This window comes from Tachypleus tridentatus, chromosome 8 (genome assembly GCF_004210375.1).
Source record: "Tachypleus tridentatus isolate NWPU-2018 chromosome 8, ASM421037v1, whole genome shotgun sequence".
NCBI classification, from domain to species: domain Eukaryota; kingdom Metazoa; phylum Arthropoda; class Merostomata; order Xiphosura; family Limulidae; genus Tachypleus; species Tachypleus tridentatus.
The window spans coordinates 57,539,299-57,565,432 of NC_134832.1; the positions used below are offsets into that span (position 1 = coordinate 57,539,299).

Below are 26,134 nucleotides of genomic sequence, written 5' to 3' on the forward strand. Positions count from 1 at the left end.
AAATTCGACGTTTGTCTATTTTAAGAAATGTCATAAAAAATCTCTGTACAAAAATGTGAAAGAAATGAAGACTTTACAAAAGGTTCCCATGTTTTATCGACCATAAACAGTTTCATTATCAAGCTAAAGTGTATATTAGATGTGTCTATATTGAAAGAAATTCTTAAAATAGCTAACTTTCTATCTTGAGAGTAGAAAGAGTGATATATTATTTTTTCTGATTGGAATGTCTGGCTCTAGCACGACACTTGAGACAAGAACTTCAGTCATATCTTTAAAAATAAACAAAATAAAATAGTGAAACATTTTCTGAAAGTTAATAATAAAAAAGTTGCTACACGCATTAAAAATAAGCCTTTGTGCTCCTTTGTATTGATGTGACGGTTATACAGATTTTTAAACAAGTCTGAATGCAATAAACTGACTAAGCTCAGCAACTTCACAATCTTTTGTGTACAATTTAATATTTCTCTGCTAACACTTACAATCTAATCCTCCTTTGTTGTTAAAAGCTGGGTGGTACACTTTTCTGATATGTTGAGAGCCACTGTTCGTATCTTGTCAGAACACGTAGCTTTATCTACTTTTATATGGCGTCTACTCTTAATGATACTAATCTGCTCTTTTGGATAAGGCTCACTTGTTAATTTGCTGTCTGTTCTTTCCATAGTGTCCACTCTTTTGTTAACATCAGTCCCTTCTCTTCTGATTAAGCTTCACTCTTCTAAGGTTTGTGTCCGTGTTTTGAAAATGTTTCACTGCTCACCTTTGTGTGATATTGGTCTCACTTTTCTGTTAATGCTGGTTTTATTCTTATAATAACATTAACTTCTTTTCATAAACTATCAACTGGGCGAACCAGGTTAAACTTTGTCTCAACACACCTTCTTCACCACCCGCTAAGTTTGTGTGTGTGTGTGTGTGTGTAATGTATTTATAATTGGTTAAATTACTGAGTGTTGTGGTCAACACTGCTTGTTACACGTAATACTGTGATTTTCCTGTCCGACGTGTTACTGCTTTGCTTAACACCAGTTTCTGTGAAGTACTTTCTTGGAAAGTCTACCAGACTACATAGCGATGGAATGCTGACACGCCAATGTGTGGATCTTTCTGTAGCTGTTCGCCAGTCGATCGTTGTAAGAACACACAGTGACTTTTAGAAATAACGCATTCATGTGAAATTAAATGTTAATTTTGCACGTGTTAATGTGAACTCGGTGTTCTTGAAAACAAGTGGACGTATCATGAGAACAAACAAGATTCGAAGAGCTTTAACAGAGGGGAAGTTGGAAAGTTGTAGATAGAGGTCAACCGCGGAGAAAATGGATCGCAGGTTTCGCGGAGTAGTTATAATCCAGCTGGAGTGATTGTTAGAATGACGCAGGACAGACGGGCATGGCCAGCACCAATAGCTAATTTCGTAATGACATAAATACTTCTAATACTATAAGATTAATTAATTGCAAATAAGCAAGCAAATCAGTACTATACACTGATAATGAAATTAATACAAATCAAGAACATTCACAGTGGGATCAAAACAAAAATAATTTTTCGTTACCTGTCTTTGTCATCATCGTAGTGGAAAATGCTTGTGGTCATATCTCTCTAATTCATCTCTCAGACAAGATCTAAACGCAGATGCCTGTCATGGACAGATGGTTAAGGCGCTCGACTCGTAATATGAGGGTCGCAGGTTCGAATCCCCGTCACACCAAACATGCTCGCCCTTTCAGCCATGGGGGCATTATAACGTGACAGTCAATCCCACTATTCGTTGGTAAAAGAGTAACCCAATAGTTTGTGGTGGGTGGTGATGACTAGCTGCCTTTCCTCTAGTCTTACACTGTTAAATTAGAAACGGCTAGCGCAGATAGTCCTCGTGTAGCTTTGCATGAAATTCAAAACAAACTAAACACAGATGGGAAGCTAGTCGGTAGCGATGGAGAATCAGTTAAGGGTTAGGAGTTGAGTGCTTGAACCCACAACGTCTCAACTACTGTTACTTTTAGCCATTAGCAGCCAGTTTTAGAAAGGCATTTACCCTTGACATTAAATATAACCTTAAATCAGCTAAGAGGGAGGAGGATAGAAGTAGTGAAAAACAATCCATAGGTAAACGACCATGTCTTGAAGATTCTGAACAGCAATCTTCAACATCTGTAACACCTGTACCTTGTTTTCTTATACTACACTCTCTTTCAGACAAATCTTTGGGGCAAATGTTTCCCTTTTTGAGTGAGAAAGAACTAGAGGGTCTTGCTGGCTCTCCATAGTCAGTCAAAAATCTTCACTTTGGTGAGATATTGGTGGAAACATCCACATCTCAACACAGTGAACTCCTCTTGCATTCAAAGGCGATTTGGGATGTACCTATTGAGGTTACGGCTGAAGAACATTCCCGAGTCTGAGATTCTCGCTGGTTTCTGCACCCAAGGGGTTTCTGCAGTGAGGCGTATCTCCATTCGCAAAGATGGAATTATGGTGCCGACCAATCTCCTCATTCTAATTTACATCACCGTGTCCACCTGCCATCATCAAGGCAGGTTATCTTAATTGGAAGGTGTGGCCATACATTCCCGCTCTAACAATGCCTTTTAAAGGGGTTTTAGCAAGCCACTTATTATAGGGACCAACTATTAGAAGTTATAACCTATTTGAGGATGACATCCTTTGATAGTCCACTTCCTTAATGCCGTTTTGCGGGGTTTTAGCATATCATTTATTACATGAACCAACTATTAGAACTTGTAACCATTTTAAGAATGGCACATCTCATGTTATCGGAATCGTTGAAACACTAAACGTTTATCCCATATATAGGACATTGGGGATAAGTTTGGAGATACCGTTTACAACACCCAGTCATCACATTTACAAGTATTTATTAAGATAACATGCGTCAAAAGAAACAAAGATGTTTTTAAGGTAACTGTCAAAGTTTATTTAAATTTATTTTACCTTAATAGGTTCAGAATTTTAAAATCTTTTGAACCATCCAAAGAAGTACCTAATGACGGTTTGCTCTTTAAGCATTCAAGTTCTCATTATAAGCTGTATTGAACACCAAATAAAGGATTACGGAAGGTCTTCAGTCTTATATTTTAAGTAAATTGCTTATGTTAACGGATAACGTCGATAGGGAACACACGAAAGAACCAACTCAGTGCAGTCATGCTGTTTAATCCTGTTAGCTAGCTCACAGGGAGATCAAACTAAGTTGAATAGGAAATGTTTTGCAACACCGATTGTTATTCTGTTGCTTTATTTGTTGCAAAGTTGGCGTTTTGGAAAATGTTGAAAACTCTTTCTGATAAATATATATGCAAAAACGGTTCGTTTGGGTTGAGAAAATATTTTACATAGAAGAGCGAACAACGTTTCGACCTTGATCTGGACTTTTCTGTCTGCATATAGAGAATTATTCACCTGTCTTTAAAATAACTTAACGAACGTATTGATTTAAGAAAAGCTTCCGTTTATGTAAACAATACATTTTTGATGAACGTTTGTCAAATATGTATGTCTTTAAGTTTGTAAACCTTGTTATTATTTCAAACACCTTTGTACGCGTAACTTGCAACTCTTTTGTTTAACCCATTGACAAAAATGTCGAAAATGTATATATGTATTTGTCCGTAAGATAAAAAAGTAGTTCTGACCTCAGGGTTAAAATAGTGCTTAACTTGCTTTACGGATAATGTGCTCTTTCTTTTATATTCTTGGGGGAAGGTTTTTAAAATGTTAGTTACTGCTAGTAATGAATAATGGTCGTAGTGTATTTGCAGAAAATATATAGTGATACTACGTGAAACTTTCCCTTGTAGCACTTAATTATAACTGATTCCAGTAATTTTTTCCCCTGTAAAACCAGAGAGGTTTAGGATGAAATTCAGCTTGCTTTATGTTTATAACTTAACCATATGAGATGAACTTTCCACAGTGATCCTAGATTATTTTAATACTTACGAAAATACTTTCTAGCTCCACTTATATTTTTACTAACATTTATTTTTATAATATCCGATAACATGTACATTTTCTATTATAATACTCAGTTTTTAATATGCCCTTGCATATAATGTGACGGTCAATCCTACTATTCGTTGGCAAAAGAGTAACCCAAGAGTTGGCGGTGGATGGTGATGACTAGGTGCCTTCCCTCTAGTCTTACACCGCTAAATTAGGGACGGCTAGCGCAGATAGCCCTCGTGTAGCTTTGCGCGAAATTCATAAAACAAACAATCCGTCCTTAAAAACTGTGTGCTTCTTTTTGACGGATGTAAACACGTCAATTAAATACGTCTTAGTACATATTTCGTACAACGTATTAAAAACTGTATCAAAGATTTTTCAAAAGGTCGTAGAGTAGCATTATAAGTATTTAGTGATAGTATAAAGTACGCTAAAGTTTAGCCCTAACTTAAACTAAAGCAAAAAACTACACAAGTTAGTGCTAATTTATGTTTATCGAACACAGGTAGACTCGAATTTTGGTGTCGCTGTTAACTATTCTGGAAATTCTATATTCAGAAAAGTAGTGTTGAAATAAATATTCTACTTTTACCGCTGTTTCTTTCGGATATCTGTTACTGTGTGTACATATATTATTCGTTTTACTTATAATAAATTGTTCTGGATATAAAGCATTAATTATTTCAAATAGTGGTTCAGGCTTAAGTTTGTTTTATTAAATATTTCTTGCTAAATCGAATTATACGTCATTGTTCAGTATTTTAACTATTTAACTATTGTTTGTTACTCGAGTTAACTCGGACTAAAATGAACAACAGTTAACAGTTGCTTATCATTCAGTTATTCTTTTATTATGCGAGTTAACACGTATCTGTTCTAGATAACTTTTGCACCCTTGACCAGCTGTTACAGAAGGCGAATGCAAGGGACATTAACACTTGTTTAGGCTTACGTTATTTCTTAATATTATTACGCCTCGAGTAAGTTGAAGCACATTTCTTCTCTATTAGTTTTATTCAAAACCTAATTAAGAAAACTTTACGCTTATGATCTGTTATAGTGACTTTTGATTTTATATCAAATTGTTTATTGCTCTCTTAATTACCCAAGAACCAGTAATTCTGAATTAGCGTATTTAAGTAAACAGAACAAATAGTCCTCTAGTCACCTGTTGTTGTCTCGCTTTACGAACTAAGTTAACGCTGTTTTGTTTTTTATTTCCAAATATGATGCGAGGAAGAAATTCAGCGAACTGTAAGACGCAATTAAAATAATATATGTAACATTCACAGAAGAACCCACTGAACCAAATAATTAATTCAAAAGTAATGTGTGGCCTGGCATGGCCAGGTGGTTATGGTACTCGACTGGTAATCTGGGGTCGAGGGTTTAAATCCCCGTCACACCAAATATGTTCGCCCTTTCAGCCGTGGGAGCGTTATAATGTGACGGTCAATCCCACTATTCGTTGGTAAAAGGTGTAGCCCAAGAGTTGGCGGTGGGTGGTGATGACTAGTTGCCTTGCCTTTAGCCTTACACTGCTAAATTAGGGACGGCTGGCGCAAATAGCCCTTGTGTATCTTTGCGCGAAATTTCAAAAAACAAACGAACAAATATTGTTGAGTAAACGAAACTACAAGCGTCAGATTAGTGTTACATTTGTTCTTCCTGGTTCGTTCCCGTTTATCTCAGATTCCACACGACTCGGGGGCAAATTCGAAGACCTATAACGCTAAAAGCCAGGTAGCTTTGCGCTTAACTACAAACAGATGAACCGTTTATATCTCACGGGAAAAAAAGGAAAACAAAAGAGCCTAATACGTAACAGTAACGTAGATACCAGGTCAACTGAAACACTGAGACCAAAGCCAAAATGTACTCTGCCCCTGTTACCCGTGTCCTGTTATGCATAACTTGTTTCACTCGTATACATGTCTGAGCCAATATTTGAACACACTTGAAGCTATGATCTGAAGAACTCGTCAGAACTTGTGGCAGTAGTCAGCGTACCACCTACCAGCCCTAACCACCTGCTTTCATTTTCATTGCAGAGAGAGACGGAGATGAACAAAAACACGCTGCTGTTTTTGACAACACACTAATAAGGTGATATCTGGTTCCAAGCCAAAGAACTTTATTTCTGACCTGTTGTTCTTATGGTCTCGGCCATGGGTTTGCGCCTCAGTGAGTTGCATTTTGGGACAGCTCGCGTTTAACACCAGTGGCGGATTTAAGGTTGTATTAGCTCATGGACTGTAACTTTTTAAATAATTAAATAAAATTATTTATTGGCCTCCATTAAGACCATGGGCCCTGAGGCTGGAGCCCTCTTTAGCCCCTAACCTAAATACGCCACTGTATCGCACTTTGAAAACCACTACCACATGGGTACTTGTTACTTGAAGCAACAGAGCAACTATAACGTTCCAAAAAATTTTGTTGTTGTTGTACACATTATGTACAGAGGTCCTTGGTGGGATCTCCTAAAATTTAACATGTTGACCCAGAAATCAACACTCGACCAAGCTGATCGAATATTTACCTAGAGGCCCGGCATGGCCAGGTGGGTTAAGGCGTTCGACTCGTGGTCCGAGGGTCACGGGTTCGAATCCCGGTCGCACCGATTATGCTCGCCCTTTCAGCCGTGCGGGCGTTATAATGTGACAGTCAATCCCATTCTTTGTTTGTAAAAGAGTAGCCCAAGAGTTGACGGTGTCTGATGATGACTAGCTGCCTTTCCTCCAGTCTTACACTGCTAAATTAGGGACGGCTAGCGCAGATAGCCCTTGAGTAGCTTTGCGCGAAATTCAAACAAACAAACAAACAAAATATTTACCTAGAGCGGTAGTGCACACACCTATATTCCAATAATAGCACTCGGTGATTTTACGAAACAAAATCAAACAATACTCGTAATTGCTTGTTTTTACTTCGTTCTCGATTTGAAATTTATTGTTCATTTTCCAGTTTTTGTGGGTGTGTAAGATACACAAAGGTCAATACATATATTGTGGAATACTTAACAGCATTTTTCTTTCGCTCATTTTTCAACAATACGTCATTTGACAATATATTATTAAATACTAGAAGATAAATTACATCGTATTATGAAACTGTCCAGTATTTTGCCACGATGCCTAATTATTGCTCTGTGTTCAGTTAAATTAGATGATGTGTCTGTTAAGGAAACAAAAGCTGTGTAAAAATCAGTTAATTTCCCCTTGTTTCTTTTGTTACGAAATCCCTAATGACTTCATTAGATGCTAATTGGAAGGTAATAACTGACTCACTTAACTTAAGTAGTTATCTTTAAATTCAAAACCAGAAGCCTATGAAGAAAATTGGACATTTATGGTGTTTGTTTGTATTTTATCTCCCTTTTCGGGTAAGAAATCTAAAACAAGAATAACCTTGAGTATATGGTCGAACAGTTTCCAGTTATCACACACAAATTTCGATTCGCGGGACAAGCAACTCAGGGTGATCCTCAAATTCATATAAAGATACAATGAATCATCTTTGTAGAGATAACTACTATTCAGAGTTACTCGGTCGTTGTTAACCAGTATTGTTCACTTAAGCAGAGTTAACGATTGTTCAAAGTTACTCGGTCATTGTTAACCAGTATTGTTCGGTTAATAAGTTATTTATTGTTCAGAGTTGTCATTGTTAGCTAGTATTGTTTAATTTAGCAGAGTTATCTGTTGTTTAGACCTATTCGATAACTGTTAACCAGTATTGTTCATTTAAGTAGTTAGTTGTTCAGAACTACAGTATTGTTATATTTGTGCTTTATTTATTTCCACTTATGATTAGCCTACGAAATGCAATGAAACTTCTACCAATATATATAGTTTATTAATAAACGTAGTAGTGTCGAAACCATATTTCGACATTAAAAAAAAAAAAAAAGGTAATCGCTAGAGAAAACAGACTAAGAAACCTGAACGTTAATTACGTGACTAATTTAAATGAAAGTCATTATTGGTATGGCTTACGTAAGGGAGCCGATTATTAAAGTTAGTTCTATAAATTTCCGCGAGGGGCATTTCTAAACACGGTCTTATAAAACACTAATGAGTTCCTTAAAATATTAATCAGACGAACGGATGTAGTCTGTCTCCTTTCGATGTTTTACTTAATTACTACTAATCTCAGTTAAACATTGGTGGCTACAGTAAAACAAATATTAAACAGGGGTTTTGCACAAACATTCTATTTTTTGTTTCGTTTTGTTTTTTGATGAGTTTGTTTTGTGTTCTGTACAATGTAGACAAGACTTCTAATCACTTGTGTGACCATTAAGCAAAAGACAAGGCTTTCAGCTGGTACCAAAACATGAGACTGTGACGATGTGGTGTGATTACATATGCATGTGTGCTGTTCCTGTCTTGGCTTCATTTCCAACAGGTGCTCAACCTAAAACGTAACGTTATCGATTACGTGTAGTACAGAGTTAACTTGGGTAAATACATTTCTTCTGCCGACACAAGGAGGCTGTTTTCCTTCCGTAGTTCTACAGTCGCCGTCGCGTGGCGTATTTATATCGTCTCGTTTTTTTTACTGATTGTTATATTAGTACGTGTAAAATATTCCTACGCATCAAGCTCTTCTGATGCTAGTTGCGCATTTTTAAAATTAATTTAATATTAAAATTCTGTTATCATCCTAAATGTTCGTTATTCTAATTTTCAAGCAGAAACACATTCGTGCTTATAACGGTTCTAGTGATTCGAGATGTTCATACAATTGTCAATGCTGTTTAGTATTTCTTAGGTACTCTGATTCCTCCACAAACTGATCAGTTTTAAAGCCAGTGTGAAGTATTCCATTCCTACGCAAAATAGTCGTACATCTAATGATGACATGTTCAAATAGAAGATTTATCATTTTAAAGGTGAGAATATTCCTTGACTTAAAAACCTTAAAAAACAAAATGTGGATCATTTTGCGTCGTGAGGTTCGACCAAAAAAAGGCCTGTCTACAAGTGATACCATTGTCATGGAAAAGCAAAGAGCAGTAACTTCTAACAGGTTGGAAGCCACGAAAACAAGTGGTTTTTCAAATCGAAGAATTAGAATGTCAAATACAGGGATATCCTTTGTAGTTTATGACAGACTGAAAATAGATGTTAAATGATTGAAGTAGCACGTATCGGAACTTGGGTGTGATTTTAAAAATGGCGCTTACGACAGAACCCTTTGCAGTGGAATGAATGTATTTATACCTATAGCTGCTGCTCTTGAGAAGCGATGGTTTCAGTTTTGATTCAAGTCGTTTTTATACTGATATATGCTATGCTGTATTATTCATTATTGTACTGCACGTGGTTAAAAACATTCAGCGTGTGAAATGTTCTCAAATTTGTAGCTGTTGAGTTTGTTAGTGATGTATATAATATTATTTTAAGTATTAGAATATAACTGTTTCTTTTACAAGTATACGTGTATCGCTAAGTACTGATTCTATCTTTTACAGATACATAACTGAATAAATGGTTGTGATGGAAGCTAGTGTTAGATTGTGTGCAGCGTCACCTGGTAACGAAAAACAGGTGTTTTACAAATTTATGAGAATGCTTGAATATTCATTTATTCTAACGTAATATTTCAATTAACTCTTCGGCACGTATCGTGGCTTAATATAATCTTTATGAGTTAAGAGTTGGGTATTAATTTACCATACGAAAGATGCTTTATAGTTTGTCGACTTGTGGTACTTTTTAGCACTCAAAAAATTAATTTCTCGCATAAGTGTTATAAAGACACTCTGTATTCAGATTAAAGTGTTTTTACTTATTGAAAAGTTATATATAGGAATCGAGAAACAAAATTAAAAACTAATACACTATATTATGATTAGATCAATAGGCGGCGTATCGTCATCAAAATCTGGTGTCTTTTTGTTTCTTTCTGACTATGCAATAATGATTCAAAAGGTTATGTATATAGCTCCAACTGAAGTTGGCTTAGGCAGCATCTATACTGAAACATCTTTTAAGAACTGTTTGTGTTTTGGATCATTGAATGGATAAAATCTATTTTCTCTGACACAAATCAACTTTTATATTCCACGTCTAGTGGATTCTCAGTCATAGAAAGCAGTTACTTTTAAGTATATATCTAAGAACGGCTCGTTTGGGTTGAGAAATTTTTTTTACGTAGAGGAGTGAACAACGTTTCGACCTTCTTTGGTCATCGTCAGGTTCACAAAGAAAGAGATAACTGACCGGAAGGTCGAAACGTTGTTTACTCCTCTACTTAAAATTTTGTTCTCAACCCAAACGAGCCGTTTTTAGATATATTTCTCTGCAAGTGGGTTTTCTCGACATTACTAGTTACTTTTAAGTATTTTCACAGTACTTGGGGATCCTATATAGCGATCCAATTTTGATCCACGATTAATTACAAAGGCACTGGTTGAGCTCTAAATGAGCCGGGTTTGAAACCGTGCGATACCACAACTTATATCCCGTACAATAAAGTGTGGTTGCTTTATAAGATGTGTCGATCATTTAGCGTGCTTAGTAGAGTGCTACTGATGAGCCGTCTTCCATCTGGTCAGTAGTTCAAAATAAGGGTCGACTGAGGATAGCGTCAGAAATACTGGCATAAATATAGTTGACTACAAGTATTTATTTTCTTTTGGAAGAAGAGCCAAGAATGCGAATCCTTTCGCAGAAAGTTTTGAATGGTTTGACTCTTATTGGTAGTTAATTACGATCGTATTTTATGACGTTTTCTCTAGTTTTTCAAAGTAATTAAGTTTGTTTTATTAGAACTTTGTGTACACGTGCTTATTGAAACCCAAATTAGAGAATCTAAATCAAATTACAGATTCCTTATTTCTTGATCTCTTTCACAAAGAGAATAATTTCATATAGCTCAGTGGCGAATTGGCAGGCTTACAACGGTAACAATCGGGTTTCGATACCCGTGCTGGGCAGAGCAGAAAGAGCTCATTGTGTAGCTTTGCGCTTAAGAAAAACAGCGTAACAATAATTTTTTTTTTTTTTTCGTACAGTAACTTTTAGAATTCTACGTTAGCGCAAACCTTTCTTCTTTATTCCTCGTGTATAACATAGTTACAGAAATAAACTTATTTGGTTATTAGTTGTAAAAGTTTTTCGACATTTTCGTGGTTTTGTTGTTGTGTTTTGTTTGTTTTGGAATTTCGCACAAAGCTACTCGAGGGCTATCTGTGCTAGCCGTCCCTAATTTAGCAGTGTAAGACTAGAGGGAAGGCAACTAGTCATCACCACCCACCGCCAACTCTTGGGTTACTCTTTTACCAACGAATAGTGGGATTGATCGTCAAATTATACATCCCTACGGCTGGGAGGGCGAGCATGTTTAGCGCGACGCGGGCGCGAACCCGCGACCCTCGGATTACGAGTCGCACGCCTTACGCGCTCGGCCATGCCAGGCCATGTTGTGTTTTAGTAGAGCAGTAGAGAACTTTCAGCACATTCAAAAAATCAATTCGTTTGCGAAATTTAACAGATAAGAAATAAAAAAAAATGGGCATATGGGTTGTTGAGCTTTTTAATCATTAGGTGCTCTCGCAAGGTTCATGTGGGAACGTTAGATGTGGGCGGTAACATAGTAAAAGAGAATCAACTCTAATCGGAAAACACTGGCTACGTCATTAGACTAGAAAAGTTAAGGTAAAAACGTTCTGCATGTATGATTAAATGTTAAACTTTAGAAACGATCCAATCTTTCTTCGGACTTCTTTACGTATTTTCAACTCAGCTATAGCAGTAATTTCAATAACTCACTTTTATGCGGTGAAACTCTCAAACTAAGCACATTCTATTAAATTTAAACAGTTTCTATGATGGGAAAAAAGAGGTTAACAAAAAATACAAATTAAGGAAAACCTTTAGTCCGGTTATCCTAGTCTTTAGAACATTGGCCAACTATCATATTTCTGCAGGAGTATTCGAATATTGGTTGCAACATTGAAATGTAAAATCAATAGTTGTATGAAACAAGAACTTACAAAAGGTGTAAAAATTACTTGCTTCGCCATATGTAAAGACTAGTGAAACTTATTTTGTCATAATATTTGGAAACTCGTGAAACTGCAATATTTTGTGCGTCGTAATATGAAAGTCTTGGGGAATTGATTTTGTGCGTCGTAATATGAAAGTCTTTGGGAACTGACTTTGTGCGTCGTGATATGGAGTTTGGGGAACTGACTTTGTGCGTCGTGATATGGAGTTTGGGGAACTGACTTTGTGCGTCGTGATATGGAGTTTGGGGAACTGACTTTGTGCGTCGTGATATGGAGTTTGGGGAACTGACTTTGTGCGTCGTGATATGGAGTTTGGGGAACTGACTTTGTGCGTCGTGATATGGAAGTCTTGGAGAACTGACTTTGTGCGTCGTGATATGGAAGTCGTGGAGAACTGACTTTGTGCGTCGTGATATGGAAGTCTTGGAGAACTGACTTTGTGCGTCGTGATATGGAAGTCTTGGAGAACTGACTTTGTACATCAAAAGGAGGAGGACAAGTGAAAGCTAGATGTATGTCGCACCAAGGGATAACTTTATAGCTCTGAGGTTAAGAACGGTACTTAGTTTATTTAAAAAAATATATATTTAATTCGAGTTTAACAGTGTTTCTGTTACAATTAAACCTTGGCAGCAGTAAACAGATAATGTCATTTAATTCTATCTCGCTTAGAGGTCATATTTCGTCGTCTTCCGATAAGAAAAGTGTCCGAACCAGTCGTGACACGTTCTCCAATTTACGATATTGCGAATGTAATCTTATCTCAGCCAATCTAACTCACTGACAGTATTCCATTATGTCAGATGTTTATTTGAAGGCTTTACTGAGAAAATAATCGACTCTGTTTAAATTGTCACGTGTGTTTAAGATTTCTTCCATGCCCCTTTTTCAACGTGGTGATGTGTATTTGTTTGTTTTTTACTCTGACCCATTACCACATAGTAATACCTAAATGAGATACATACTGTGCCTATATATATATATATGTGTGTGTGTGTGTGTGTGTGTGTGTGTGTGTAAATTGTAAATATGTTCCCCGCAGCCTGTTTTATTAATACGTGAGTATATTTAGGTACGTCGACAAATTTTATACATTACAAAATCAAGGGGCCTGTTTTATTATTACGTATCTTAGGTACGTCGACAAATTTTATACATTACAAAATGAAGGGTGCCCCATGCTAGTACAACAGTAAGTCTACGGATTTACAACTCTAAAATCAGGGGTTCGATTCCTCTCGGTGGGCTCAGCAGATCGCCCGATGTGACTTTGCTATAAACACACACACACACACAAAATCAAGAACTTGCAGACGGATTAAAATTCGTTGTACTTTATCAGATTTTTATTTCATTTGTAAGACTTTCTCCCCATTATATAATTTTTTTTATATTGAAATAAATTCTTCGTGATCTTTGGACAATATTTTATTTATTAGGCCGTAACTGTGCAATCTCTTTCCTGCAGAATTAGATTTTTGAATAAGCCATCATCACGTGAAAACTGTGACAAGACAACTTTGTTCCAGTGTTTATCATCTAAGTACAAGTAACTGTTCCTAACAGGCTGTGTTGTTATATATTTATACATACATGCGTATATACAAGTGTTTGTGTTTCTATCTTTATCATGTTAGTAGGCCCGCCATGGCCAGGTGGGTTAAGACGTTCGACTCGTTATCTGAGGTCACGGGTTCGAATCCCCGTCGCACTAAACATGCTCGCCCTTTCAGCCTTGGGGGCGTTATAGTGTAACAATCAATCCCATTATTCATTGGTAAGAGTAGCCCAAGAGTAACGACGAGCTGCCTTCCCTTTTGTCTTGCACTAAATTAGAGACGGCAAGTGCAGATAGCTCTCGTATAGCTCTGCGCGAAATTCCAAAACAAATCAAACCATCTCAGTTTGATACTAAGTGCCCAGGTGTTTTTATATCGTTATTTTTTTAATTTTATTCTACATTACATCATTCTATAGCTGCAGAAGAGATAAAACAAAAGTTTTAAGTAAATATTTTGGTGAGATGTGTATGGAAATTTAACATTATCTGTTGGAAGCTGTGAAACAATCGCCACGTGTGTATTGACTTTTTAATTTTGTATGTGAAATATATCTACAAGTTGCGATAAAGAAATTTAATCAAGTATTAAAAAATAAATAGCCTGATAGACGGTGTATCCCCACCTCAAATGCGGGTCCTACTTTTCCAGTCACCTCCAAAGCTAAGGATACACTTTATAATCCCACTTTATGGCTTGTACCCTCGGATCTTTTTTTTTTTTTAAATGCAGCGTATTTTTAAAAATTTTAATTTTGTTTTGGCCTAAATATTATGGTTATATATAAACACATTTTAATGAAGTTAAATAGTAAAATATATTTTCCAGTTGTATGATTTTATTTTTTTCAAACGATAAAATGCAATCAATAAGCTGTCAGGAGTATCAGATAATGCGAAACGTTATCTTCGATGTTCACGGTAATTTTTTTTTTTTTTCATTAACGAGGGCATGCAATATTTTTTAACTGGTTCAGCACCCTATACTTTACACACTCGTTCGTCACCCATGTCAGTGTATCTAACCGGAAGTAAAATAGTGTTAAACATTGCAATTAATGTGTGGAATTTATATATATATATATATTAAGAAGCACGGAAAAACAAAACGAAAAGCAGAAAAATAGCATCGACGTGTATTCTTGCATTAAAGCACTGTTTAAGGTAGATAATTTAACCGCTAGAGGGCTGTTTGAATTATCTGTTGCCTCGAGATTTGATTAGGATGGTGCTAGAACTCAGTTATAGGACTTCATCTGTGATGTGCATGGTTGTAGTCCTTCGTTCAATACCGCTGACGTCAGCCTTATTCCTTAAGGCATTTCATTGTTTTTGTTAAACCGTGTTTGTACGCCGTACTGTATTTCACACCAGAAACCGGGAGATCTCGTCACGGGATGTACCTTCCTGCCGTAATAAACACATGCGACTTCATGCATGTATGACTTAATCTGTTTGTTGCTGTAAACATTTAGCGTGGTGTTATTTAGATAAAAGAACCAGTATGTATAAGTGCAAAGTGAGCAAATATTTCATGTTAAGAAAATCGGATGTACTCAATATGTAAATCATACCTTCTTACTGGGGCTTTTCTTTCCTGGTGATTTAACAGTTGTAAACACACACCCACAAATAACTTGTAGTAATCTCAGTGTACATTTAAGTTTCAACATTTCAGAATTGATGTACTTATGTGAGAGACCGATTTTGTAATTATCTGAGTGTGTACTGTAATGATGTGTGTGTGTTTTGCTCAGTTTTCTCTTTACATGATTTACTAAAATTGATTTTTCTCTCTCCACGTTTTGGTGAATTTTATTTGGAATATGAAGTATTAATATGGAGTGTTAAGGCATATGGTGTCCATTTTTAATCATGACCCTAGTTCAAGTAACAAAGTAAAAGGTATTAAGATAATCCAAGTACTATCTCTGACATCATCGGTTTGAAGTAATGTGGCGATTCAAAAGTTACGGAGCACAGCAGTGTTACTCCAAAGAGGACACTTATTTTTTCAGATCTTCTCTGCTGAGTTCATCAGAAAATAAAAACAGAAATAGGTATCTGGTGGCAAATGACCCCCATTATACCTAGACACCTCATTTTAACAGATCTTTGGCATATTTAACATGGTAGTTTTTATGTAAATGTTTAAAATACAAAAAAGATATTTAAAGCATTTGATGTATGTAGTCACAGTTAAAATTTTTAATTTCCACAAAATGACTGATTAAAACATCAATTTGAACAGCGGTGTTGGAAATACGGGTGTTTTAGTTTAACTGAATGCTCGTGGGATCTGTCCACTGGACTTCTCGATATTGAAAAAGTAATGTTGACTGTAATGCTGGTTTTACAAAGTGTTTTCAAAAAAACAGTGACCAGTTTTCAGTTAACAGTTATGAGTATTTTATATACAAAAAATCAGATGGGTTACTAATGTTTTGTGCTGAAATCAGTCTGACTTAGACTCTGAGTTACAGTGCACGTTTATGTTCTTATGGAGATTTTGTTGTACAGTTTGAATTTACATAAACTTTTACAATCTCCGAAATGCAAGTCTGCAGTTTTTTTGTTAGTAACTGTGTATATCGTATGTTTTTTCTGTTCTTAACATGAACTATTGCAAAATCAGCAGTATTGGTTAACATGAAAAGGTAGAAATTCTGATATAAAATTCTTGACTCACTGTATGAGATTGGAACATGCACACTTTAATATTAATCTATCTGTGCACATGGGATTAAATTGTTTTAGCATTGATGTGTATCGCTGGAGAGAGATTATTGAAATCTTATCAATGATGTATCGCATAGATGTTACATAAGGAAAGAACGTATAACACCGACTGTTGTTGCTATGGTTACATGGTATTTTGTGGTGAGAGAAAAGGGTAATAGAAGCCTCATTAATCTTTCAGATTGGACCAACTAAGCTAAATCAACCACACTAAAGCAGTGAGAAAGCACAGACTGATAAAATTAGAGTTTGATAATATGAGTGGAGGTTTTAGTTACTACTTGTTACTAACAGATTCTAAGAGAGAGCTGGTATTCTTGCTATGGATGTACTGTGTGAAATTTATTTCTTATTATTGTCTATAACAACTTTAATGATAGCAGTTGCAAGCACATATTTCCAATGTTTTATAATTGCTACTGTTGAAAATAATTACAAGGATTCATAGTTTTATATTTTACTGTTTAACTGGTGAGATGTATTTAATATAAATCTACTAATACTTTTTACTGTTTAACTGGTGAGATGTATTTAATATAAATTTACTAATACTTTTTACTGTTTAACTGGTGAGATGTATTTAATATAAATCTACTAATACTTTTTACTGTTTAACTGGTGAGATGTATTTAATATAAATCTACTAATACTTTTTACTGTTTAACTGGTGAGATGTATTTAATATAAATCTACTAATACTTTTTACTGTTTAACTGGTGAGATGTATTTAATATAAATCTACTAATACTTTTTACTGTTTAACTGGTGAGATGTATTTAATATAAATCTACTAATACTTTTTACTGTTTAACTGGTGAGATGTATTTGTTTAATATAAATCTACTAATACTTTTTACTGTTTAACTGGTGAGATGTATTTGTTTAATATAAATCTACTAATACTTTTTCCTTGAAGGATAATTACAAAATTTAACCATATTTGAAGCCGTTTAAGAGAAAATGTAAAGTAATAGTTTTAAATATTTGCTGCCCATAAACCAACAATTTATAAATTAATAACATTAACATGTTCTTCCTCATAATAATGATGGTTTTGATTCCAGTGGAATTAGGCTTCGCGAGACAAACGTGTAAGGCATATGAAAGGAAATTCACAATTGGTGTGTTTTTGCAGAAAGATTATTGTAATTTGTCCCTTCGGCAGACTTGGCAGATAGCCAGATGTGGCTTTGCTATAAGGAAAACATATGCACTGTAATTTGCTTTGAAAGTTATTTGAAGAATATACATTACAATTTATTACAATTTTTTTAACAGTTTACATTTTGTGCATCAAGATAATATAATACTTGAGTTGCAAAAAATGATTTCAGCTTCTATAGTTACAAACCTCAAAATTCAAATGTTACTTTCAGTGCATATCAAGTCAGTCTAACTTTGTGCACTGAAGACAACATTATTTTAAGTATCATTTGAAAAAAAAGTTCATATTATCTTTCTTCTCTATTGAAATTCAGGACCAGAAGGTTCATGGGTGTGCCAAAGAATTTACATCAAATTTGTGTTATGTTAGAACAAAAGTATTGATAGTTAGTGGTCTTTGTTTAACTTCCTCTCATCTGGTCTGTCAGCTCAAAATTAGGAACAACTATCATAAATAGCTATTTGTTATGAGCAAACATCTGAAATAAAAAAACACATAATTCCAATATGCAATATGGTTTTATTCTTTCAAACATGTATGTGAAACTGAAGTGTTAACAGTAATGTCATTAGCGTGCAATCAAAATGATTATCTAACTCCAGTTTTCAATTAGTTAATAAAAAAGTTAGCTACTACAAGGCATTAATTAGTGGCCATGACAGTAAGGTACACAACTTTAAACCTGACTACTATAGTCTTTTATTATGATCAAATAGCCTTTTTATTTTTGCTTTTTCAAGTACCATCAAAGACGTATTTTATTTGAAAACAAATTTATCTGTTTAACACATATCGTATCAAGTTACTAATTTGGTCTTGTTTGTTGATACACTGCAGTGGTAATCAAACATTTGGCATTTTTCCCAAGTAAATTGTATGAAACGACAGGTGAGTTGGAACATCAAATATTTGATATTAAATGTAGGACTAATGAGCACTTGATGTTACTGATGTTAGCACTGTTGTTTCAAATTACTGTCTTGGACGAATTGCCCTATTATTTAAGTCATCAAAAAACAGTAACCATAGTGGTTAATGGCCTACAGTAATCATCATTACATTACTATTTCTTTTTTTGGAACACTAACGCATGTAACGTTACCCAGCAGTAAGTGGTTAACCACCCAGTGGTTCTTTTTTTTTTTTTTTTAACTGCTGCTAACAAGATCATTGTTTTAATATGCAGTTTATACTGTCAAATTTCTTTGAATTACAATACCCTATTAAAAATAAAAGGGGTAGGGAAGAGAAAAAAAAACATTTATAATGAGGGTACTATAATTTCTTTAGGCCTTGCAGGTCTGCTATTAATTCTTCATTTGATAAAACAACTTGTATCACCATTATTTATTTATTCATACATGTAGGTGTACTATACACTTCTCTTCAGATTAAATATTATAATTTAGAAATAGATTACTTAGAGCACAAAGCAAAAAAAATGTTTGTCATTCATTTTTTGTTCATCAATAAAACATTTTTGTTCTCTACAGAGAAAACAGAGAGGTCTGACCACGAGATTGAGCTCATCTTGTCCTATTTTAACTCCAGAAGTGGCTTTAACAGGTACTGATTATAACCTTGCACTTTTAATAATTGGTAGCCTAGTTCAAAATGTATTTTATACCCTAAACTGTTAACCATGCATGTTACATTTATTAAATTAATTTTTTAATAAATGTTGCTAACAGGTAAAATAATTATGAAAATTAAGTTATTTTTTACATATTTTTTGTATGTTTTATTCATTTTACAAATAAGTTATCCATGCTGTGTTGGGGGGGGGGAGTTCTTTGGTGTGAAACTGCTTCATCAACCTCCAGCAAAAGTAACTGGTACTTTGGTTAAAATTAACAAAAGTTATCAAACTAAATTCTGCAAACACTTGTAAGTCTTATTTGAGTTTATGAAATCATTTGTTTTGATTATTAAGTAAATAATAGCAAATAAAAAGTAGTCTAATTTACAATATCTCATAAGTTTTCAAAATTTATAAGCCTAATGTCAATATCTTTTCTCGTAAGTTTTCAAAATTTGTAAGCCTAATGTCAATATCTTCTCTTATGAGTTTTTAAAATTTGTAAGCCTGATGTCAATATCTTCTCTCATGAGTTTTCAAAATTTGTAAGCCTGATGTCAATATCTTCTCTCGTGAGTTTTCAAAATTTGTAAGCCTGATGTCAATATCTTCTCTCCTGTGTGTAACTTAATTCACAGTGATTATCTTCAAAATCTAATAAATAATAAGAAAAATAAATAACATGCTATCATTACATTCAACAAATATAAACTTCTGTTATTGGGAGTAAGTCAAAGGAATGTTACTCACTTGATCTGTTTTACAAAACAAGGGACTAATGAAGAGCCAACCCAAGATGGAAGAAGGTTAGGTTTTACCACCATGACTAGTTATAGTCTGCCTCAGAAAACCTACCTTTCCAGTAATCAGCGTTATACTAAATCATTAACAGAAGCAAGTAATGTCAAGATTCAGGTCAATGATGTCACTCTGTTTAACTCACAAGAACTGTTGAACTTTGTTAACACTGCTGAAGGTAGGAATCAGTCAGTGAAAGTCCATACTAACACGCCATCCTCTAGAAGTCAAATAGGGGGCACTTCATCACAAAGGTGTGCACAAAAGTCAGGAAAGAAAGAGTTACCTCGACGAAAAAGTTGGTCAGCCATGTATGAAGAAGAAACTGGAGACGAGAGTGAAGTTTTGAGAAGGTACGTACAGGAAAGCGTTTGTCATTTTTATGCAGAGGGACAGTTAATAGAACATCACAACCATATTTATAACATAATTTTGTTTGGTGGGTATTTCTTGGGTACTTTTATTTAAGTTAACAATATTGCTTTGTAAACAATAAAAAAGTCATTGTTTGAAATAATAATTTAATTGACCTCGTACGTTTTGGTCACTTTAATTTGTTATAAAGTGATTTATGTCAATTTTAACTTAACTGATTTATTTATGTAAATGATAGTACTGTGAGTTTATAATTCTGAAGTGGTCAAGTTGATTTTTCCATAAGACAGGTTATGGTATGCTTATAACACTGATGTTGATTTGAATAAGCTTCCATTTTTTGTATGATGTGAAATTGTACCCAAAACTAAAAATGTGTAGAATTCAGAGAAATATAATTCTTTCTTTTGATGCTAGCATAAGCTTGAGTAGCTTACATTCTGACACAGAAGAAGCATTTTATGATGCTATGGATGGAACTTCATTTTCCATTGAAAGATCCACTAAAGAACATAATGAAGGACAATCCTTAAGTCATGGAGGATATAGTTTTGAGAAGCAACGTAGTTTTTCAGGTTAGAATCAAAAGATTTTACTAAGAATTGTTAAAACACAAGAGTTTCGTGTTTCAGAAAATGTATAGATTTCATTTTGTATTTCACCAAATAACAGCAGCTGTTTAGCAAGTGAAAAGTGTGAAGAAGATAAATATAATACAACAACAAACCTGATATCAGAGTCACTAAAATGTTTCTTAGTAAAGCATCAATAATTAGATGTATTCTGTTTTGGTAGTATGAATAGTGGAATAAATTCAACAGATTTATTTATTTCAAACCATGAGGAAAATTAATTATTTTGTTATTATTGTTTTAAAGTTTATGGTACTGACTGAAGAATTGAGACAATATTCAGGGAAAACAACAATTTTTATCATTATTTTTAGTTACTCTGATTTGAAATCATCTTTGTTACTTGTTACTCAAAATCATTTGAAGTGCATAAATCAAAACATTTGGTAGAATAAAAAAAATACTTTTATCTGAAGTTGTTTGTTGTCATTCATGAATGTTATTTATCTGTCAAGTTGTAGCTTGACTTCAAATATTAACATTGGTACGTTTTCTGTATGCACTCGTTAGCTCAAATACAACGGGCTATATTGCAAATTCTTATATTTACTTTGTATAGTATTTTTAAAATGTCTTGTTTCAAATTATATGTTTGTTGTTGTTTTGTATATTTTGAAAGAATTAGTGACTCGGGTATCATAAATTCATTGGGAATTACTGTTATAAAGAATAACCTGTTTGTTTTAACTGACTTAGCTTTACTCTAAATTTAGCAGCAACGTCTCAAAATTTCCATTGAATCTGCTTTTGGTTATTTATAAAAACTAGTTTTGTATGCTGTATGTAGAAAATTAAAACCTCATGACACTTCACTTGAAAAAAACCATAGCTATATACATGCAAATTATAACATTTGGGTAAGAGCTGATTATAAATGTTGAATGTTCTACATGTACACTTGTTACTTGTGAAATGCTTTCAGTTCTAAGGTGTTTGTGTTATTTTTAAATAATCTTTGCCATTCCTTTAACAATTTTAATTGCTATATTAGTGAGTACATTTGAAAAATAACCTCTTTATTGTTCTTTGTTTCCAGCTGGAAGTGAAGAAATTACGCACCTATCTCTTTCTAGTCAAGGCACCAGGTCATCAGGTCATAGTATGTCCAACATTGCAGAATGTGCCAAGGTAAAAACAATATACGAATTTTTATTTCTCTGTTGAATTTGCCTAATTCATATAAAAGGAGAAATTCTGTTAATTTTGGACGTCTATTTGAAACTGGCTTCTCGTAATATTTCATATTTTTTTTAATGTAATGACAATACAACTTGTATTAGTTATGATTTTGTCAAAGACATCATGTGAGTTTTATTTGCTTTTCCAGTGTTAGAAGTGTTGTCATAAGTATAATTTCCTGACAAATATTAACTTTTTTATTTAATTGTATAAGCCTAAAATGTCATTAGAGGTTCTGCTTTTGTATTAATTTACAACATTAGGTACTTTTAGCCAATTTATAAAAAATTAATAAACATTTTAATGCTTTAAGCCTTTTTACTTATGCCTTGAAATGAACTTGAGACAGTAATAACTTTAAACTTGAAGATTAATCATATGTGAATCATGTTGCTGAATACTGAAATAGTTGTCCTTTAATTCAAAAGTTAATATGAGAAGAAACAAGTTTTTTAGCATGCACAGCTGTGAGAAAGGTTTATCCACCTTGTGTGTGGTCCACTGTTTTGTTTAATAACATTGATCTGTCAATCTGTATTACTATTAAGCTATTCATGTTTGTTTCACATAAATGTATTAGCGCTGTGAAGAAAACAAAGGTTTAGACAGCAGTGATCCCAGATGTCAACCATCCACCTGTCTTTTGGAACCATGGTCTCCTCTACAAAAGTCTGTTTCTACCCCATCCATTTTTGCAGCCCAACAAACAGCAGAGGGTATGACCATATTAATCTTTAAGACAAATTGTTGTAACTTATTTTCACAGAATGTATTTAGTAAAGTTCTGAAGCAGTTAATTTGTGGCAGCTGATTAGTAAGTGATAGATTTTAGTTTTCTAGTAACAAACTAATTTTGAAGTAGAATTCTTTATTTCAGAGAGATACTAAATTCAAAATGTTATAATTATATTATTAGACCTTTTACTTCTCAACATGTCTTGTAAAAACCTTGGAAACTACACAGATATTGCAAAAGTAACAGACCATAGGCCTAAATTTGAAGAAACAATTGCATCCAGTAGGTTGAAATTTTTGTTCTGAAATATTTTGCAAATTTTTTACATCAGTCTGAGCAACATAAATGTTAATATAATTACAGAAAGGTAACTGAAACATCATAAATTATGACTCCTTACTGAAAATATTAACATCAGTTGTGTGATTAAACTTTAATTTTTGACAAGCACTTTACCCTCAAAATTTCCCGTAGTGAAAATTATAACAATAATGAAAGAGCTGGAATTTAAAAGTACTTCTGGACACTGAAATTTTAGTTCTATATTCTTCCTCTAGGGTTTGAAGAAATAGCAGAAGCTGGAGATGGGTAAGCAGTAAAATATACTAACAATACTAAAAAATTTCTATTTTTGAAATTTTACTCTTGTTGGTTTTAGCTATTTATCTGGTTCTGCAGTATGGTTTTTTTAAAGTAATATTTTGTTGTGCACTGTTGTGTAATATATTTTTAATGTTTTATTATATATTAATTTCAATATTTATGTAAAATAACTCATAATGCATATGTGTAAATTCCACACAAAAACTCTGATTATACACTTTGTTATGTGTACATTAATGTTTGCGTGGTAGTGTATGTCTGTATGTATTCTTTTAATGTTTTGTAGCCGTAAAGTTAGAACGTGTAAAGATGATGCATTTATGTGGAGTGGCTTCATTCGAATGCTTTGTTCAGTTTTTGGAATGTAGCAAAGCTGCTGTATTGTTTAATTATTAGCAACCTATGCTTGTCTGTGTTGTTTTCGTAGCTTATTTAATTTCAATCCACTCGACATGTGTGATCTGGACGATGAGCTGAGTGTTGGTATTTTGCCTGAAGATGAAGATTCTAGTTTTCCCTTGGCCCAAGTGTCATTAGCTGATTTGATGAGAAGTTATCAGTAAGTGTGTTCAGTTTCAACTTGCTAGGTTTTGAGCTACTTTTGTCTTGCAACCAGTTTTACAGCATGTCTGTGGTAAAGATGAAAAGCTTGGCTTAATTCACAGGTTTGGTGGTTAGGCCTAGTGAACATTATTGCACAGAAACATCTGTTTTTCCTGCCAAACAAATAATGCATTGAGATTATTTACAAGGTATTACCCTATAGTGCATGAGTGATTATGTAAATTTCATATATATTGAATATTACAGTGCACTCGTAGTATTTTCAAAACAAGTTCCACCACCTCATTTTCAATGTTATTCTAGAAATCAGAATTACTTGGTTGGTCAGGACAGTGATGATGATAAACCATTTGGGAAAAGAAAGAAGAGAGGAAGTCTTTTCTTCAGAAAAAGGAAGGTAAAAATGTTTAGCGACATATTAGACTTAATATGAAATGTTTTACAAATTTTGGTATGGTACTATTTAGCAAGTATATATGTATTAGTGCCAGCACCATAGCTTGCTGGTCTTTCTTGCTACATCATAAAGTATGCAAAATGTACTATATGAACCACAGGTTATTATACAATGGTGATACTTTATATAAACCTCAAATTACTAATTTGTGGTAACGTTTTTTTTGTGGTCAGTAAGTGTTCTGTATTGAGTAATCTTGTATTTTTTCCTATTGCATCATTCATTCTAAGAACTGATGTACTAAAATTGATGAAATCACTCATCTGTAAATACTGTGGTTACCTGTAGTGTTGAATTTTTTTATTTACAATTATTTTCCATGACTCAAATGTTATCAGGAACCCTAAAATAGCCTTGGATCCATACACAATTTGGTGCATATTAAGTGTTTAGAAAATGTTTCAGAAATCAGTGGGCCTGGTATACCTATTCATATATCTTGTTTTTTAATGGTGTTAGTAGAATATTAATGTCTTGACTATTAATGAAGTATTATGGTCAGTATCTTTCATTTTTAGATGCTGTAACTTTCTTTTTGTTCTTACAAATGTTTTTTTAGTGGTGATTCACAGTAAAGTCGTTGTCACTTATGTTATTAGGCGTGTCACTTATAGTTCTCAAACACATGAATAATGCACTGCTTATAGTGGTGTGTGGTGTCAAAGAATTAACCTTATCAGTAGTTTTTCATGAACAACTTGTGACTATTAGGATATACAACTAAAATGTTGTTAGTATTTTGTTTATTGAAGTAAGTTATGGCAAAACTAAAAGGCCTAATTCATCACTTTTATTCTGGCTATGTCACTGAGGCCAAGTTTTTCAAACGTTTTGCAGGCTATAAAGAAATTGTGACTGACTCACTGAATATACTTGGTTGAACCAATATAAAGAAACATCTTTGTATGTATACTAATTAATAACTTGACATCTGACTACAATCCCATACCTGTTTACACTCTCACCCCTAAGATGCACCTGGCAATGGGCAGTTGCAAACTCTGTTAGCCTGAAGATGACCTAAGAAAGTCAAAACATTGTTCTGTACTTTATTTTAATTAAAGCTTTAAAACCCACACTAGCAGTCTTGAGAATATATTTTTACTTCAAGTGGGTTTCTCCGTGAATTTCAACTTACTGCAGTCAACCTTGGTTTTAAATGATGGGTTACATGGATTAAAATGTATGCAACTTGCAGTTAAATATTTAATTACAATTGCTTTTAGTATTTTATTTTGTTTTTTTGGTACTGATGATCTAACTTGTGTTTTAAAATAGAAGGTAATTATTTTTAATTACAGTGTGTGTATAATCATAGCAGTCTAATCTAATTGCCAAATGGTTAGAAATCTACTGCGTATTCAGAACATTTGTCTGTAGAGGTTGAGAATGGGATGCACACTGTGATTATGAATCCTTGTAGCCATGTATTAAAATATGCTAAATTGCCATACGTTTTGCACAATATGTGCAAGCATTATCTCACATGTAAAGTTAGGAATGGTAAATAAAGCAACGTTCGTTCACAGTATACTCGACTTCACTAATTACGCTGTATGAGAAGAATCTACTTGTGCTGATATATGTTGTACTGTCATGGATGACTTGTTTACCCCCTTTATGTTTAGTTCATTGCAAATTCCTGGTTATCCAAGATTTTCCATAAGAAAGTAATTCTTAACAAAAATTGCACGTAACCAAATCTTTGCAGAAAAGTAATTCAAGGAACTTAACCTTATAAAGGTTAAGGA

The 26,134-nt window shown here is 33.9% G+C and overlaps 1 pseudogene across 1 annotated transcript in view; it reads left to right on the forward strand.

Annotated features, from left to right (window-relative positions):
• The window catches only part of LOC143222442 (rho guanine nucleotide exchange factor 28-like), a 148,866-nt pseudogene that overhangs the window by 88,527 nt on the left and 34,205 nt on the right, over window positions 1-26,134 (forward strand). Inside the window, exons 10-17 of the transcript XR_013012234.1 lie at window positions 18,954-19,026; window positions 19,812-20,190; window positions 20,630-20,787; window positions 21,881-21,972; window positions 22,604-22,739; window positions 23,317-23,347; window positions 23,790-23,921; window positions 24,230-24,323. The product of XR_013012234.1 is annotated as a rho guanine nucleotide exchange factor 28-like (transcript). The remainder of the gene's footprint in view (window positions 1-18,953; window positions 19,027-19,811; window positions 20,191-20,629; window positions 20,788-21,880; window positions 21,973-22,603; window positions 22,740-23,316; window positions 23,348-23,789; window positions 23,922-24,229; window positions 24,324-26,134) is intronic.